Here is an 18,128-nt window from a genome sequence, read left to right on the forward strand (position 1 = left end):
CCTTAAGGCGTCTTGGAAGGATAATTCTTCCTTTGCGAAAAGTCTCTGTTGTAGCTCGCGATGCCTTAACACGCACACGAATCGGTCCCTCAGTCGTTCCTCGAGGTCCTTGAACTCGCAGGGCTTGGCGGCCTTCCGTAACGCGGCGATGTATTCCTTGGCTGACTCACCGGGCCGTTGATCCCTTTGTTCGAAGGTGTGGTGCCATGAGATAACGGACACCTTGGGATGGAAATGCTCCTTCAGCAGCTTCTTCAGGTCTGCGTAGCTTACAGACTCTACTGGGACAGGTGCTGCAATGTTTTCTGCGATTTCGAAGGCGTCTTGGCCGCAAACGCAAAGCAGGGTGGCCGCCTTCAAGCTATCTTCCCTCACTTGGTTTGCCTTGAAGTAGTTCTCCATTCTGGATACATAGGACTCCCACCGCTCTGGATGTGAGATGTCGAATTCCGAAAGCCTTCCGATTTTCGCCATCTTCGGATCTTCAGGAGACGGGTCTATCAGCCAGCCTACCCCCGAATGCGCACCGGATTGGCGGGCAGCTGCCGAGTCGACTCCGTTCCTCTTCCGCCGCTCAGGACTCCTTGGGTAAGCTTACACTTCTTCCTTTCCAGGTAGTGCAAGGCATCCCATCCTCGTCGCCAGTGTTGAGTCTGTGGCGGGAAAACAGACACGAGAAGCAGCTGGAGTTCTCAGTTTCTTTTATTCAGCGTTCAGCTTACAGGAAGATGGCTTCAGCCTCGCCCAAACGCCTCGCAGCCTCTTATATAGGCAACTCCCGGGTAAATGGGTTACTTTTCCCGCGCCAGCATCCGCGCATGCGCACGGCGCTGGCGACAGCCTGTCTGGTCCCGGGCAGCTTTGCACCTGCCCGGGACTGCCTGCAAACACCCGAGCCATTTGCAAAGGCTCGGGACATAACAGTTAGCATTAACAATATGAATGCATGTCTTAGAAGCATAACTTTAGCTATTTGAGTGATATATGTGAATCTACACAGATTACCGGTACATCAATAGTTTCATTGCACTGGGTGATTTTTTGTAACCGTGGTTGCCAAAGATGCAGACAAATTGAATCTAGCCTATGCCAGTTAATACTTTTTAAAAGTGCCAGATCCTCTACCTTAGTTCCTAAAAAGGACGTGGGCCCATATAACTTTTGAATTATTTGACACTCAAGGAAGATTTCTCAATATTTGCAAGGTGACTATATAACATTTTAATTAAAAAACTTGGTAGAGCATTTTACTCAGAGTCCAGTCATCACATTATTTTTGAACAAAATTCTCACAAAAGAAAACCTTCCCTTTGAAAACCAAATTGCTATCTATTATCTGTCACAGTCAGGGAATGCTACCAGGTACAACAATAAAATCCATTTAAAGGATCCCAGGGTGTAATAAGTAGCTTGGTAAAAATCCATCTTCTGCAGTCTAGGATTTGAAGACTGACAATTTTATCTTGACTATATGCCTAAATAGATGATATTATCAGGTAGAGCCAAACAAATAATGGTTTTCTTCAGGAGAATAAACAACGGTTGCATGTATATGTCTTCCCTTCATCCCACTTGCCTCTTGCTTCTCATCACAAAGAGATAAAAAACATTTTCAACTTACAGTTGAAATTCATGGGATTCCAGCCTGACTTGTGCTGCATAAGGATACCTATGTACCGATGAACATTTCTCATGACACCTACCAGGTGTCCTTTCCTATCTGATGATGATGATAATATGAGAAAACAGAAACATAAGATGCTTCTAAGCAAAACTGCATTCTATAAGCGTAATCTTTATTTTTACAAAATGAAACTGGACTCTACAGTAGCCCTACATATTATTTAGAAATGTACCTCTCAAAAAAAAAATTATCCACAAAAGCATACTAGGATGATCAAGAATATTTGGGAGCAAGAGGAGCTAGCTGCTGTGGTGATAAAGAAAAAAAATTGGTTGCTTTTAAGAAAAACCAGATGCAGAGAAATGGAAGAATGATCCTTTGAACTTTAAAAGTGCATAGACAGGCAATTCCACTGAGAAAGCAAATGATCAAAGAAAGCCGGCTCTGTTGAGTTGTGATTGCACTAGTCCTGGGTATTAAAAACATTGGCTCTTAAACTACTCTCACTGTTTAAGGTATTTGCCTCATGTCTGTACCAGCAGCATTAACAGAGCAAAAGTGAGAGGGTGGAGGGAAAAAGCAGAAATAAAAGAACAGAGTACTATTTTGAGATGAGGCCATGGCTGGATAGATAACAGATTTATTGGACAGCATATCATAGAGCATGAGTGCTCTTACTGGCCAGCCAGACTTCTGCTTAGGTCTGAAAATGACAGTCCATGCACTCTCTTCTAGTGTTTTGTCCTGCCATGTGGGGAAAGGATTAGCCAGAAGCACAAAGTTGGCTGGAGAGTTGGCTGGAGAGTCCCTTAAAGAGCTCATGCTAGACTTCAGGGGATGCAATGCTTACTTCCTTGGCCACGGCCTAAGGCACCAAACCCTATTAAAATCAGTAAAAGTGAATCTGAACCTACATACAAACTTGAGCATACATGTATTAACAACATCCAAAGAGGGCAGGGGGTTAGAAAGTTTGGCAGTCCAGCGGAGCATATGGAAGGCCTTCACTGTATTTAAGGTCAGAGGCTTATTGTAGACATGCTAGGCCATTCCTGCCTTGTTCACTGGGACTGACTAACTTCCAGATTCAGTTGTTAACAATGGTATCCAGTGTTATTCAGTTTCAGTTATTCCAGTTATTCAGCAGTGCCAAAGTCATTCCTCCTTTGCTAAGATCTCACCAGATACTGCAGACAATGCAGTATATATATTCAACAGATATTTTAGAAAAGTACTGCTGTGCAAACCATGACACATGGAAGCAGCTCCAGTTCTGGGCAAAAGATCATTTTGCTAAAGATCTGGGGTTTTTTTAGAGGAGAACTCTGGAGCATTTTCATTAATTCTGTCAGATGCAGGATATGGGCAGTTCCTGTGTACAGTCTCTCTGCAAATTAAAACAGAATAGATGGAAATCAGGAAAGGCTAGATGAGGAGAAAGCCTGTCAAGAACAACATAACTGCACTTACTATCCCTGAGTGATTGCTAGGGAAAAAATGTTTCCTCAGGATGACCCTTGCCATCTGCTGGCAATCACAGCACAGGAAAATGGGCTGGAAAACCTGTGATTAATGATACTGTGTTCCAGAGAGACTACATTAGCTCCTTGCTCTGGAGAATGGAAACATCTGCAGCCATGCCAACAACTAGTTCTCTCCTTGCAGCATTTATTCCTGAAGGGCACAGGAGCAAGTTGATATGCTAGGTACAAAAGGCTATGTGTAAATGCACACTTCTCCAAAAACAGGCAGCAGACCTATTCTCAATGACTGGCAAGGTAATAGCTATTATTTAAAATGGTTTGCATTATACATCACATCATAAAGAACCTCACTCATAAAGAAGGAAACAAAGACCAGAACCAGGGAAATAAATGTATAGACTCCTCTTCTGACATCACTCAAACATAAGAGTTAATTTAGAACAAGGAAAGAACAGAAACTCAAGCTTGCATATGTAAACTGCCTCTTCACACTTGAAGCCCACTCAACCCAGATGTGCATGGGAGGGCTGCAGGTTTTCAGTGGTGACACATAGCTTTGTCCTTTGTGACTGTAGCAACCCATGAAGACATCTATATGTCTCTTCTGCCTTTCTTTTAGTTCAAGTGGCATCCCTGAGCCCTCCAATGTGCTGTCTTTGGTCACAACAGTTCTGAAAAATAGGCTAAATTAAGTCAGAGTGACAGGTTCAAGGTCAGCTAAGTGTTTCATGTTATTTTTAATTCATTCTTGGGTGTTGTTCTTTTTTTTGTTGATATCTTCTTTTTTACCTTCTCCCAGGGCTGTCTCCCATTGCATGAATTCGGTGATTTATGTTTTTATCCACAGGCTCCCAAAATGATCTCTAACTTTGATAACATTTTACTTCGACATTAATCCTTGGTGATATGCACTGTTTTGCTTACCTACCCACATGGTCTTTATTAAAAGAACACATTAAGTTTTACATAGTATTAATCAGCTCAACAGCATGTGGTGGAAAATTGCCTGGTGTCCCAAAGGGAATCAGAGGTGGTAAACCTATAGGTCAGATTAGACCTCCACCAAATTGATTCATAGTCTTTTTATTGCTCCTGGCAGGAGTAGCAATGGTTTGAAATTAAAGCAGAAGCTGATTCATCAGAACCCCACGTACTACTAGATGTCAACCCACTTCCCAAAGGGTTTTTTTTTTCATTGTTCTAGGAGCCTGGAATAACATTAAAAATGTTCCAGATTAATATACAGGTTACGTCTCCCTGGAAAGGGAGTTTTAGTTACATGCTTTGACTGCTAGCCTCTTTAAATGTTACTCTGGATGCCAAATTTTAGACTACATTGCTGTTCCAACATGGCAGCCCTTGAGTAATGGTGGATTACATGTGAGGAGAAAGTACAAACATGCCTGACATAATGGCAACTTACAGGTATCTTGGAGGATTATCTAGGTCTGCTTCAGTCTGGGTTCCAATCTGGTTATAGAATGGAATCAGTTAGTTAACCATAACAACAGACTTTCTTTGAGAGCCTTCCCTAATCTCATTTCCACTTAACCATGACACAAAGATACTCAGGTAACATTTTTTTCCTGTTGCATCTCCATGGCATTAATTTTATCCCCAGCACAAGTATGAGAGAGACTTAAGTTTTCTTTATCTGTAACAGTGTTAATTCCCCCTTGGTCCTTTTGGACTAGCTCTAAGAAGGTAGCCTGAATTTATCTTTAGTTGTTCCAGTTTAAAGTAGTCTTGACACTGGAATGATCTATAATGCTTCATTCTTCATTTTGGTGATGATGCAGTCAGGACACACTTCTCATAAGCTCCTATTGGCCAATTAAGGTGACTAACATTATGTAGTCACAAATGTAATTCAGTGACTTTTCAAAAGTCTGGTAGATTCATCTGTTTAAAAAAAGAAGTGGGCCCTACTGATTTATTTAAACCAGGGTGTCAAACTGCCGGCCCATGGGTCAGTTTCATCATACCGAAGCCATACCCACCCCATTGCCAGCAATGCAAAAAGAGTCACCATACATTGCGACACATCACGTGATGTGGCAGATTTGACGCCCGTGATTTAAACTGAGAAAGAAATATATTGCTGGTTCTATCACAAATGAATACATTAAAGTTTTTCATTGGTTCTGCTAGGAGTTTTCCATGGCAGTGCTTTCTACTGTTTCTATTACTTTGGAGGGGGACAATGCCATTTCATCTAGACCAGTGGTTCTCAACCTTTCTAATGCTGCGACCCCATAATACAGTTCCCCATGTTGTGGTGACCCCCAACCACTTATACATCACTGGGTGCCAGGGGTGTGGCCAAAGAAGAGGGGGAAAAATGGCGGACAGCCTTGTTTGGCGACCCCTGTGAAATGATCGTTCGACCCCAAATGGGGTCCCGACCCACAGGTTGAGAACCACTGATCTAGACTAACAACACTTCACATATTCCATGAAATATTACTGGATAGAGCCAGTTTCAAGGCTCATTAATGGGGCAAATTATTGCTCAGCTGGAAATTACACTGGTAGATTTTTCTGCAGACTCAACAACCAGAGGAACGTCCATTAACATGACCATGAGAAAGAGACCTTGCTGTGAGAGGCTTAAGGAATCATCTTATCTGCAGCGCTGTTTAATATTTATGTGTAGCTACTGGGCCAACAGAGTATATTACAGACATGACTGTGTGGCAGCAAATACAGAAGTAGCCTAATCTTTTTTTCTCTTTAATGCAGCTGACTCCTTGGGAAAGCACAGTCTTCATTAACTCTACATGTTTAGAAAACAAATGAGCAGAGAGCAGGAGGGAAGATCAGAAAAGCTAAATCAATGAATAAACATGATGGTATGTCATTTTCCTTGGATTACTACATATTTCTCCCTCTTCCCACCTCTGTAAATTTGATTGTCCCATACCTAGTTAAGCCCCAACACATTTGACATTTTATCTATTTGTTAATTTCAGAGACTCTTATACTCCCTTCAGTTTTTTTGTCAGCTGCAAAACTGCATCATTCTATTCCTGTGAGTCCTAGCAAAGAAGTATGTGTTTTGCAATTGTGCATCTGTGAAGTTTCTATTCCATGTTTTGCTTTTTCCCAGTCAAATCCTTTTGGGTGACTATATTAGGCTTTTGTTTTCCATTGCAGGAGCTACAGCAGCCTTATGATAGCAGTTGAACAACCTGATTTCAGTCTCTTCTCCTTGGTTTCAGTGCCACTAGCTTAACATTAGCTATTCATCATTCTGTATTGGCCACAAAAGCTCTTTCACTATGATGGGTGGTTTGTGTAAAAGGGAGAAATTCTCCATTGCAAAAGTATCTAATGAAAGAAGTACCTCTCTGGTCTGTGTATATAGCAAATGCATTTTTCACCCATAGAAATTAACGACACCCACATACTTATAGGAGAGAAAATAAAGGATTCACATAGTGAATATGATAGCACAAATCACATGTGAAATCATCCTTGATGACTAAGAACAGTTAGCTTTCCTTCCCATTTCTATCCATGGTTAGGTAGAATGCATATTGTCTGTTAACACACAATTTCATAAGATACCGTTTCGTCCTCTACTCCTGTATGTGCCTTCTGCTCTGTTAACAATATATTCCACATTTACAGGGTATTTCCATACATGGACTTTGCTGTAGTTGAGAATAAGCTCTGGACCTGCTTAATCTCACAATGTGGCAGAGAACAAAATCAATTTATAACCAGCCTCTATGTGGTGTGTGTGATGTTGCAAGAAACCAATGTTTTCTCTCTAATCCTGTAGAACTTATTGGCAGGAATTCCCCATCAGCAGGAACTTTGCTTCAGTCTGCCTCCTGGTTCCCCCCCTTGCCTTCCCACAAACATCATAGCACTGCTCTTTCTATTTCAAGATTAGCAGAAATGGCAATCTTGGAGATTGCCATTTCTGCTAATCTTGGCAATCTCCAAATTAGGAAGTAGTACAAGGTCGTAGTGGCAGTTTGGAAGTGCCTTCACATATATTCTGATTTCAGAGCTGCTTACACTGATCCTATTCAAGCCTCCTTATGTGACTTGATGGCACTGCTGGGATGGAAATATAAGGAACACAAGAAAAGGCTACAATCACAAACACATAATTTAAAGTAAAATCCACCGAGTCAGCCTACTAAATGAATTACAGAGATAATCCTTTCCATTCACAACCTTCCCAGCAGGCATTCCGTCATGCAAAGTCAATGGGGGAAGCTGGATTCTCTTAATGGCTACATGATTCACTTAACAATTACAGTGTTTCACTTAACAACTGTGGGAAAAAGGTAAAATCAGGCCCCACCTTGCTTAGTAATGGGAATTCTGGTTCCAGTTGTGATCCTAAGTAGAGAACTACTTAGGTGGTCCTTGACCTATAACCACAATTTTAGCCCAAAATTTCTGTTGTTAAGTGAGACATTTGTTAAATGAGTTTTGCCCCCACTTTGCAATCTTTCTTGCCATTATTGTTAAGTGAATCACTGCAGTTGATAAGTTAGTAACACGGTTGTTAAGTGAATCTGGCTTCCCCCTTAATTTTGCTTATCCAAAGGTTGCAAAAGATGATCCCATGACCTTGGGACACAGCAGTGGTCATAAGTTTGAAACAGTTGCCAAGCCTCTAAACTTTGATCACCTGATCATGGGGAAGCTGCAAAGGTTGTAAGTGTGAAAAATGATCATAAGTCACTTTTTTCAGTGCTGTTGTAACTTTGAATAGTCACTGAATGAACTGTCGAGGACTGCCTGTGCTTGTGTTTAATATCGTATCGAATAGGTTGTTTGGTTTCAGCACATGTTCTTTGAAAAGAGGAAGACTGGAAAGGGGGTCATCTGAATCTCCTGTCCTAGAGGCTGTGCTTGGGTGTTGTTGCAAAGAGGGGGAAGCACTGCTTTAACATCTAAGACCGACATAAACCGGCCTCACTCATGATCTTATGATAAACTGAAGACAACATCATAATAACAGCAGAGGGAAAGCATTTATTTATGCCATGGTTAAATCTGAGTGGGCTTGGAAAAATGGTGGTCCTGGCAGGTAATATAAGCAAGAAGCAGGTGTTTTAGGCTGCAATTATATTACTCATTTATCTGTAACCTCCACTGAATGCAATAGATTAGTTATTCTTAAGTAGGTTTGCTATGCTGCTATGCAGAAGCTGTTTATACTGTTTCCTTGTGCAGTGTGAATTAATTCACTAAATTGATATGATGAAAATCAGTAAATCATCATAATTTAACTGCCCTATTCTGGGTGAACTGATAAAATGGGAAGGGAGGGCAGGCAGAATGTATTTGTCTGCTGCTATTTTTCTAAGGACTCCAATATCAGTCCTGCTTCTGAGTCATATCTGTTTTAAATTATGCATTTGAATTATCTCATATAAGCAGCTTGTATGGGAAACATGGGACAAATGCAATCATTCTGCAGTGCAGAAACTGAAAAACAATAACAAATATCTAGAAGCCATGCAAGGAACCCACAGTATATCGGTTAGGTCAATTAAAATGCAGGTACACTTTGTGATTTCACTTGAAACGACAAATACAATGTGTGCATTCTTTGAAATGTGTCAGACCTCCCCCAATGTATTGTCTTCCATCAGACCTGCCAACATGGAAACAGCCTCTGAGCTTATTGTAGTCCAAATAAGCTGGGAAGAACAAAACAAAAACTTTTAAAATTCATGCAACCCCCCCCCCCCTCTAAATCCCTAAATGACAATGTTTCACAGTGCTTCTGTTAGATGCTGGATTGTTTACTTAGCAAACTTTCAAAGGACAGGACCTCTAAAAAGCTGTTGAACAACTATTTCATTATGTCACATGTTTTACAAGTCGCAAGTGAGACACAGAGATATGGCATCGAGACAAGAGGCCTTCTATATCAAAACACTGAGACAATTATGATATTTAAATTGTGATTTGACTAGGAATACCTCGCTTAAGGCCTGGGCTCTAATTTGGAACCAGTTCTGGAGCTGTGCAATCATACAATCTTGACTGGTTTGCTGAATTAAAGGTGGGGACAGGAGGGGCTCCATAGTTGCTTATTTCAAATTGAAGTACAGCTACTGTATTTTTTGCAATGCTGGAATTCTTATGGGCTTCTGCTGGGTTTTCCCATTAGGAACTTTTCCCTCAACCACTTCCTGGAAGATCCTAAACTTCAGATGCCCAAGCAGGTCATTCAATAAAAAAGTGCTGAACAGCTTTCTACCTCCTTTTTTACAAAAATTGCTTGTCGATTTATTTTCATGTGAATAAACAAATGCAGCAAATGCTAAAGGAGTGGAGGAGGTCCACAGGTAAACTTTGACTTAATGATCACAATTGAAACTAGAACTTTTGTTACTAAGCAAGGCATTTATTCAATGAGTCACGCCCAATTTTATGGCCTTTCTTGTTACAGCTGTTAAGCAAATCGCTGGCATTGTTAAATGAATCAAGCAGTCATCCAACAAGTCGAGCTTCCCCCATTTACTTTGCTTATTAGAAGCTAGCTGGGAAGCTCACCAATGGCAATTACATGACCCTGCAATACTGTAATTGTCATAAATGCAAGCCGATTGCCAAAGTGCCCAAATTTTGATCATGCAACCATGGGGATGCTGTAACTGTTGTAAGTATGAGTAGTGATCATAAGTCACGTTTTTTTCCCAATGCAGGACTACCTGTACACAATTTGTTTTATTTCTCTTTTCATGGAATGGGAATAAGGAACTTTTTTGTTTCATTAAATTTGGTGATAACTCAGTTTGGGGCTGTGAAGATTACAGATTGATTTCAAATTGCTTTTAAGGAACTGGAAGTGGTAGTGTGAAAAAGCTTAGATCTACAGACTGGCCATAAAGCACCTTTCACCTTTTTCACTTGAATGGAAAAGTCTATAAAACCAAAACTGAATCTAGGAAATACTCCTCAACCCTCAGTTAATTTAGATGGTGTTCGAAAATGGAGGCATTGCATTCTGTTAAAGTGAAGTGAAGCCAATGCCCTTCACTTGTTATCTGAGACCATTTGCATAATGACATTGAGGAAGTTCAGAGTTATTGGGGCATTTTACATTCTGTGTAAGTTGGTTCCAGGGGCAAAAGCATCTGTCCTGTCAGAGGAATGCAGACACACTAGAAGAAGCGGGAAGGAGGGGGATACACAAACTCACGGTGGAAAGAAGAGGCAATTGAAGAGCAGAAGAGACAAGGAAATATTTCTTAGGTACTTCAACAAACAATGTCTGTTCAGAGATGCTGTTTCTTTTGCTTGTTTTTCTGAATGAAAACAGATGCAGGGGAGTTTCTTTGTTTATTATGTGGAGAGGCAAGTATTCATGGTACTTCAAGAGGTATCTCCTCATCCTTCTCAAGAGCAGCTAGCACAGAGGAGCTGGATGTAGCCCAATGGTGAAACGTGACTTGATTGCTGCAAAAGGCCTTTGGGTGAAGCTGTAGTATCTCTAGTTAAAAGTGGGGTCTGGCAGGAGATGATGGAAAAAAGGTGTTTATCTTGAATATCTGGAGAGTTCCTGCTACTGAGCATGGCAGCCTTGGCCAAGATTGGTGTTTTTCAAATGTAAAAACTTAGCTGGGGAATTCTGGGAGTTGGTCCAGACTTCTTAAAATTGCCAGGTTTCAAAAACATTGGCCTAGATGGACCTGAGGCAGCTTCCTGTGATGTTAAAAAACAAAACAAAACAAAACAAAACAATTCCTTCCATAGCTGTGCATTTCCAAAATTGTTTTCTCCAATTTATTTACAGATACAGTAATCAAAAAAGAGCAAAAGCTGAGTATGCCCAGTTAACTTGACAGAGCCTTTTGTAGTGTTTTCGTAACTTTAGGAAGTACAACCTAACCCTTTATGGCCCTGACCAATAGTTAAAAAACACTTGCCTTTGTTTTCTGGTTAAAAATAGACCTCACCCCTCTATCTTCTGATATTACAATGCATAACTTCCTTTTGCTAGTTTTATTTTCCTGTAAATAATTCTTCAGGCTGTTCTTTTCTTGCTCGAAGGCAGACTGTGCGTAAGAATAGCAAGTTAGATGGACAGCATTTGGGTTTGCAGAATCATAACTAATTCTATTGTAACACTAAAAAGAAAGATTCTTCCTGCTTCCCCCAAAATATAGATTCCTGGTTGTGTTGTCATTCAGAGCTGGTCCACCATTAGTAAAGATGTTAAATTCAATGTATCTATATTTCTGCCTTGATGAAGCACTTTTCCTCTTGAAGGAGTGTTAATAGAATAACACAGTTGGAAGGGACCTTGGAAATCTTCTAGTCCATGGGTGGGGAACCTTGGCTCTTTTATGACTTGTGGACTTCAACTTCCTGAATTCCTGAGCCAGCGAAGTCCACAAGTCATAAAAGAGCCAAGGTTCCCCACCCCCGTTCTAGTCCAACCCCCCCCCCCCCCGCTCATTTCAGACAAATGGTGGTCCAACTTCTTCTTAAAAACCTTAGTGTTGGAACATCCACAACTTCTGGAGGCAAGTCGTTTCACTGATTAATTGTTCTAACTGTCAGGAAATTTCTCCTTAGTTCTAAGTTGATTCTCTCCTTGATTTGTTTCCACTGAAGCAGTAGGTGTGAACTTAAATGGACTCCAGAAGATGGTAGAGGACAGGAAGACCTGGAGGAACATTGTCCATGGGGTTGCGATGGGTCGGACACGACTTCGCAATTAACAACAACAACAATTTACTCTGCCTTGTTGAAAATTGAGGAAAGGCAGATCTGTTTTGACAGAGAATTCAGCTTCCATGTTATCCAGCAAGGTGATATGACAGCCTGCTCTTTGACTTTGAGGTGCCATTTCAACTTACAGGTTTGTTTCCAGGTGACATATCACCTTGAAGATTGGCAGGATCATAATGATTATTTAGTTTGGATAATTTTAAGGGTAAATTCTTTCTGCAATTCAAACATTTATTTAAATATTTTACTAAAAATATGATTTTTTTAAGATACGATCAAATTTTGAAATTTAAAAAATCTAGGGCCATCAGATATCCACCCAAAATATCTAGAGGATCCTTGGATGGCAGTAGCTCTATGCTACCATCTAGTGGTCCTTGAGATGTTTTTCAAACCCCAATCTTCACAGCCTTAAAAAGAAATGAAGTGAGGAGAGTGGTCCATCGATTAGATTGAGCAAGGCAGCTATTACAGGTTGAACAAAGGGAGCAGATGTCAAAAGACAGCCATTTTGCACTCCTTAAGCTACATGTTATTCTCAGATTTGGAAAAGGAAAATTAAATAGAATTATGCCTTCCTTTCCTGGATGGATTGATTGCTCCTAGAAAACTCTTTTCCTTTGTAGAAAAGAAATGACAAAAAATGAATTGCAACTCAACAAAGTGGTGAGTATTCAAAAATATAAAGGAAAGAATCTCACTGCCATCTTGCAAAACTGAAAGCAAGTACAGTATACTAAGAAAGGACAACATACACTCTGTTTAAAAGCAGAGGAATGTTAGACTTATAGTTAGGATTTTGCAGTAAGGGCTGTTGGCAATGTTGCCATTTTGCATATCTTCTTTGTATGTAGGCAGATACACATTTAAATCAACGATATCAGTATATAGACCCTTCCACATTTTCAGCTTCTGAATACAGCTTGGAAAGGCTTTTTAGCTTGTTTGATTTTTTTTTTTTTTAAAGAGGCAGTCAAGACACTTAAAAAGGCCACTGTCCATACGGAGCGTTACCTGATTTGCATGCAGACAAAGGCCTCTGAATGATATGCACATTTACTCTGGCAGCTGGAATTCTGCCTTCTGAGAGGAAGGGGAAATGCAGTGACCTTTAAAGGTTCACATTTATTTTGATTTTTAAAGTATGTTTGAAGGACAGGGAGAGAAAAAACCGCAACAGTAAGGGGTGAACAGAAAAACAGATCCTGCCTGCAGTACATCAGGGATTTTTAATTCCAAATCAACAGTTGAAGCAATAAATGATCTGCTGACCAGTGTTGCATCGTAAATTACATAAATAAAAATAAAGAAACTTGAAGTACCCAAGAGTGGACCTTTGTGTAGGGCCCTCAGCTGTGTTCAGTTTAATGTCTAAAATAATGCCAAATGTTGGCATTCTTTAATTCTAAATGTTGTATCAAACTTTAGGCTGTGGCTTTTGAGTACTCATAAAAATCAGTGTAGATTCTGTATAGCAGACATTCTATTCAGCACCCAGAGAAGTAAGTTTATGCCATCTTTGGGGAAGTGAATTCTAAAGTCCAGTACTAAAAATAGTTTGCATTTGGCCATAAACTATATCCTGCAATTGAGTGCTGGCTGTCTCTCACAATCACTGGGAGTAAGCATAGAAAATCATCTGAATCATACTGAAAAAGTATGATATAAATTATAGCATATTTCCCCAGAGTCATAAAGGGACTGGATGCTAAAAGAAATGAAGTACATGAATATTAGTGTTCTGGAGTTGAATTCTTTATATAATCCACTACCTGCTTTTCAAGACTGTGCCATCTATTAAATAAAATAGGCTAGAATCACTTTGAATATGGAAGAAGTTACAACAAAAAGTGATGAATCATAAGGTACATGCTTCTGGCTTCTGTTTTTGATCTCATACTTTGAAAACACTTAGAGTAAAATAAGCAGAAACTAGTTAACTATTTAAGTGCTAAAATCTAGTATGCACTGATGTTAATTCTAGCTTTTGACTAGGAACATAAGTGTAGAGCAGCCTTAAGCTACTTGTCTCTCATGCTGAAATCAATTGGAAATGAAACCAACTTTTAAAAATGCAGATTTCAAGGATGCACCTGATAGATCCCCCTGCTGCTTTATCCTTCCCATGTATCCAGGAAGCAAGTAATAATTGCTTTTCTTTCCACAGTTTGGTTTTTTTGAGGATGTGGAGTTTCCATTTACACCTATAGGTCTTTTGAGTAATCTTCCCATCTATGAACTCTTTCTCTTCCATGACACCTGCTGGTCTGGCAGGTTCATCAATGGAACAGCAGAAGAAGGAAGCACTAGAGTTTTATCATTTTTAAGTCACTTACATTAGAACCAGAAAGTCTTATTAATTTTACAAGGATGGAAGGACAGCTATATCATTTGCAGCTGCAGATAGGAATAATGAACTAGTGATTCAAAATATCTCTTACCAGATATAACGCCTGAGATCTGCCTCTCCGAGCCCAATGAACTTCAATTTTTACATGGGTCTTTTTCTCCCCTTGCTCAAAAATGGCCGTGAAGGACAGCAACCAGAAAGAAGAGAGCATGTCTGAATAGTCACCAGCAGGAACATAGGGATTACCTATCAAATAAAATCACAGCACCTCAAACAGCACTACTAGGTTGTGCTAGAATAAGTTGGAAAACATTCCTTTTGAAACACAGCAGAAAAGCAGGCAGATTCATCTCATCCCCATCACGACACAGAAGCTGCCTGCTTTTCTGCAGGTATGTCATAATATAACTCATGTATATCTCTATCTCTGCTTCAGGGAAGTGAACTGTATTTACCTTCTGCTAGTGCTTCTTTATGCTACTGAAACATAACTTCCCACTGATCCCTGTCATCACTGTAAGTCATAGTGGGAATGGGAATGCTGGGAGTTGTATTTCCTCAATATTAGGAGTCTGTAGGTTCTTGCCTCTGCCAAATAAGAATAATCTTAGTCCACAGAGAATATGGTAATGGAAAATGAGTGTGTTCAGTCTAATTTCCTTTTTTGTGGGGGATTGTCTTAAACTGTGGCTATCTTTCTTTAGGATCAGTAAAGACACATATGTATTCCTCCAGTGTCAATGCTTTTTCAGTGTGCAGTTTGTTTTCAACACACTGTGAATTGGACATAACCTTTACACTGCAGCAAAAAAAAAAAAATGCTTTGTTTTCAGAAAAGAAGCACCACACTTAAGTAAGGGAAATAATCCTAAACAGCCAGACACAGACATTTGTTTTGCTTGTCTCTGCTCACTCATGTCTGCAGAGTTGTTGCTGACAGATTTGAATTTAGTTGGCATTCCTTCCTCCCCCCTCGTCTTACATACACTTCTACAAGCATTTTATGTATTCCCTGAGCAAGAGAAATTCCAGCTGAAATCCAGACTTCCGCAATGACCTTGCTTTAAAAAGATTTAGTTTAAAAAAACAAGGAAGAAAAAGAAAATCACAGGCACCCAAGTCCAGTGGCACTCCCTCCAGCTGCCTTGCAAAATGCCTCCTGAATAACCCCTTTGAAAAAGCTCTAGTTGTTCTGGTGTAATTAATTTGCTTTATTTTTCCAGTCACAAGGACTAGCTGAAGCAAAAGTTTCCATACCAGGAAGCAGCAAACTAATAAGTTCCCCTAAGGAAGCTGAGCTCATGTTTTATCTTCCACCTCCCTGCCTAAACAAAATAGCAGGTTTGAATTAGCATGTTTCTAAGTAGGAACAGATGTAGGCCCTCCTTTGAGTTAGGATTGAGGTCCTGCAAGGTGGAGGGTTAAGCTAGGCAAAGAGAAAGATTTCTGATGTAAAATTGCCTTTTTATTTTTACATTTCACAGTATGAATAATACTACTTACAACTTCATTTATTCCTGTAGTTGGGCAAGAAGTTAATAGTTGATCATCAGAAATTCAGTGGTATTGCTAAAACCAGGCTTGGGGACCAAAGTCCAATCTTTGCAATCTAAAAATGCTCCAAATGACCACCCATAGGCAAGGGAGAGAGACAGCAGCTAACAAGCCCAGCGGGCTATTCCGGGACAAAGAGAGACACGCCGAGCCAATGGACTGGGTGCTGCATACCAGAACATCCTTGTTTCCTGCCTATTTTTAAAACATTTTACTGTTAGGTGGCAGCCAACTGGACACTTTCACAATCACAGATGCTCATTTTATTGTTACTTTAAAATATATATTATGCTACAGCAAAATAGTGCTTATCCCTAGATGACAAGCCCATTTCTTATTTCAGTCCAACATTTGAAATTTCCTAGCTGCAGTTCTGTTCATGAAGTGGCATGTTGAATGATCAGATTGGCAGGGCCAGTTATTAGATGCTGAGCTACAGAGAGATGCCAAAGAATGTGGGCATGTTCTGGAGGAGAGAGATTTGAGTGTTATATGCTTCATGTGTTACACACTTTGTCCTTCATCCTCTATTAGCAAAAAAAAAAAAAAAAAAAAGCAGCTAAGAGACAAAAAGATTAGGGAATCGGAGCAGGAATGAAGAACTCTGGGAATGAGACTTTCTAGCTTAGAGCAAAGGCAAGCAAGATATACGAAATGATGCATAATATGAAAAATATAACAGACCGGTCCGTGATCTGTTAGGAAACGTGCTGAACAACTGGAGGTGAGTGTTGCTTTGGTATGCCTTAAACTATCCAGAACGGTAGCAGGGTTCACCTAGGAGGAACTAACTTAGGGCAAGAAGAAGAAGAAAGTATGGGAATGCTCCAGTTTGGAGACAGAAATGTTCCCTGAAGACAGGAGAGTTAATCTTTCTTAATAACCACTTCAGAAGATAGCAGGAAAGCAGAGATGACTTGAATAAAAATTGCAAAATAATAATAAAAAAATAGCGCTCAGATGAACTGTCAAATTATGAGATTCCTTTTTCTACCTTCCTTGTGAAACCCTGTAACTTATATAGAATAATCCTTAAGAACTTTCTTTTCAATTCTGTCCTATCAGCTTACACAGCAGAGGTACAGGGTTTTTCAAGTAGAAGACAACGATTCCCTCTGGAAGAAACCAGGAACAATCCTATCTAGTCCAGGTTTTCTTTCTTCAAGCTTACAAAATCTCTGGATTTCCCAGGGAAGAGTGGAAAGACAGAACTCTGGAGTTCAGGGACAATCATTTCTGCTTGGGCAAAACATGAGATTTCCAAAAGACAGTGGACAGGCGAAAACTCAATTGTTGATCTTGAGGTACTGCCTGGAATGTGTCTTGCTGCGCTTTTGCCCTCCAAAACTCAGGGTTTTCTGGATGAATGATGACCTACTGAGCTCAGATGCAGTTAACACAGCTAGGTCAATAGAATCTTTCTTGTAGCTGGATTAGTCACCAGTCCTTGAGGAGTAAGAACACGAATTGACAGAAAACTTGCTGCCTCCGTTGTTGATCTCCTTTCTGTCACAGGACAATACTAGCAAATGGTGCTGTCTTTAATCACTTAGTAAGGACCACGTTAAGGTAAGGGATTGATGGATTCCCTTGACTTCATTCTTCCTCTCTCTATATGTAATCTCTCAGTAGATAAACAACTATAGATTTCTCCCAATGCAGGTTTAGAGTAGTGGATTCAAATGGATGTTTGGGGTAGTGGATTTAACCCTCTGTCAAGGCATCCAATTAACATTGGGAAATATTAAGAAGAATGTAGGGTGAAGTGGGAATGAGAGAGCTGTACCAATGCTCCTTACAATCTTTCTCTGCATCTATTACCTGTCAGGCTACTTTGAACCCACTGAGTTAAGCACTTGTCTGAAAGATTGCTAAAATCTGATAGGGGTAAAGAGGAGGGTATGACACAAAAGAGGAGATAATGGTGATCTCTAATGGTTCTTACTATATAGGAACCAACTTTTTCTCTTGATCAGTACCTAAATCAAAACTGAACCCAATGGGAATGTAAAAACTTAAATTAAAATCTACTCTATTAGCAAATATAAACCAAACAGAGAGAGTAGTAGTTGGTCTATTCTTGATAAAGTTGCATTCTCCACAAAAGAGTGCATCTTTATACTCCTTGAAGCTCCTTGAAACTCCAGAAGTTCCTTGACCTTCTTTGACTTGGGTGATATTCTGAGTATCTACTATGTAACCATTCCTGAGTAAATCAACAGTGCAACTTACTTATATCATAGCAAGAACCTTCTTAATGAGTATCTTTTAAGAGTGTCCAGTTGCTCCATTTTCCACAAAATTCATCAGATCACTGTGTTGAAAGACTTGCAGAGCTTACCAGGAGTTTTCAGACTGCAACTCAAGATATAGGTTTTAAGTATTTTCAAAGCTCTAG

Source organism: Crotalus tigris, unplaced genomic scaffold, assembly GCF_016545835.1.
Source record: "Crotalus tigris isolate CLP2741 ecotype Arizona unplaced genomic scaffold, ASM1654583v1 scf7180000017550.10884619, whole genome shotgun sequence".
Classification (NCBI taxonomy): domain Eukaryota; kingdom Metazoa; phylum Chordata; class Lepidosauria; order Squamata; family Viperidae; genus Crotalus; species Crotalus tigris.